The following is a 2,168-nucleotide window of genomic DNA, read 5'->3' on the forward strand; positions in this document are numbered from 1 at the left end:
ATCTCTAGCCCCTTGCCTGACTTGCGAACCTTCCCTGTTCGGGCACCACAAGGGTTTTTCTGTAGCTTTGGAGCCTGTCCTAGAACTAGCTCTTGTAGATCAGGCTGACCTGGAACTCACAGAGACCCGCCTGCCTCTGCCTCTCGAGTGCTGGGATTAAAGGCCTGCATCACCACCACCCGGCAAAGAAGTCCTGTTTTAGGCTGAACTTTGGACACGTCCTCCCTAATGTGTGCTCTGTTGATTGTCTTCAGAGCTGGGCATTGGGACCATGTGACAGCCCTGAAGAAAGCTCACAGCACACATGGACTCTGGTACCATGGAGGCCATTGTATCAGAAGACCCTCTTGGCCTGGGAGATGTCGCATGCCTGGCTGGGCACCTCTGGGGACAGGAGTAACACTGGGGTTGAGGTAGGACCAAAGAAGGGCTGAAGTCGATTAAGGGAAGGTAACAGAGCAGACAGGCTATGAAGTCTTCCAGAAATGAGGCCTGACCTCAGGGGGTCATAAACAAATTGGCTGTGCTTTCCTAGCTGTGAGAACTTGGGGTCACGTGTCTGAGTCACATCTGTGAAGAAGACAGTCATAGTTTAGCTCATAGGAATTTTTCCTCAGAGGCTAGGGAAGCAAACACTGGATCGTGCTTGCTGATCTGTCAAGGGTAGACCCAAGTTACTATTACTGTTGCTAAACCAGCTGTCAGGTCTCCTCCATCTCTCTATAACAGAAAGGATGGAGCGTTCTGGAAGGAGAGAGAGTCTGTGGAAGACAGACACTGGCATTTTCAAGTGATAGAAACAACGGTCCCCAGAGAATTAAAACCTGCCTAGGAATCTCACGCTGGGGGAAGGGAGAGGCTGAAGCCTGGCGACAGGCAGAGAATCTTGACACGGTTTTGATGACTTATGGGAGCATCTTTTGGGAGGGGCTAGAGCTGAGACAATGATGGACCAGTGATGGGCAGAATCATGCCTTGATCAGGACTATCAGGTAGCTATGATTACCCCTAGGCTTCTTTTCAACCCAAACCTCAAGACAGCACCCCAAAGAATGACTTAGTGCGGTCAGTGGACCTCACCATTCGCTCTTCCCAGGGTAGCCACATTGAATGAATCTTTCTCTGCTTTTCACTATCCCGTCTTTCTATTTGGTGTATTGAGAATGGATGATTGATGAGCGGCTGAGCCTGTTTGCCGGTGTTTGCCAACAAAATCCAGGGCCACTGTGTGCTACTGTTACTAACAGGCTCCTTGATTCTGAGCTGGGACATTTCCAAGATAGCGGGGAGTGGCTGAAGAGAGTGGGCAAGAAAGCCAGCCAGAGCTCTGGGCTCCTGACAAAGCTGGCTGGCATGAACTTCAACCAGAGACAGAATGCCTTGGGAGAACTGCTCCTGGCAGGAATGCACTAGGTAACTGTCCCCTGAAGACCAGGAGAGAAGGGGAGAGTCCAGGCTTGCTGTTTTAGCAGGCCTCTCCTGGGTGTCCCAGTGTCTACAAGCCTAGACTAGGAGTTTCTTTGGTTGTTATTATTATTATTATTATTATTATTATTATTATTATTATTATTATTTTGGATTTTCGAGACAGGGTTTCTCTGTAGCTTTTGGTTCCTATCCTGGAACTAGCTCTTGTAGACCAGGCTGGCCTCGAACTCACAGAGATCGATTCACGCCACCACTGCCCGTACAAGCCTTGACTAGGGACACAGGCTCTGGGGACAAGGATCCTAGGCGTGAATCCCAGTTGTCATTGTACCACCTGGGGGGTGTCACTTGACCTCTCCCAGGCCTATGCAACGGGGACCACATAGGCACACACCCTATGGTATTGGTGTATAGTAAAAAGAGGCTGCAGCTAATCAGAGCTAAGGACACACAGGAGGCACCAAGCAATCCCAAAGTCAAGTGCCAGCTGGACCTGGCTTGGTCTCTGGCACCCATCTTTGCACAGAGCCGGTTCACTGCCGCCAGTGTTTCTCAGAATTGAGCTAACAGAAAACCGTTAGTAGCATTATCTGCAGGAGGCAGGCCTCCGCTGCCTCTCAACCCCTTTTGCTGGGGATGGAACTCAGAGCCTCGTGCATTCTAAGTAAGGACTCTACTACAAACTACACCCTGGGCACTAAGGCCTGAGTATCTACTAAAGACTGGTGGGCTTCTCCACC

Source organism: Microtus ochrogaster, chromosome 7 (assembly GCF_000317375.1).
Source record: "Microtus ochrogaster isolate Prairie Vole_2 chromosome 7, MicOch1.0, whole genome shotgun sequence".
Taxonomy (NCBI): Eukaryota; Metazoa; Chordata; class Mammalia; order Rodentia; family Cricetidae; genus Microtus; species Microtus ochrogaster.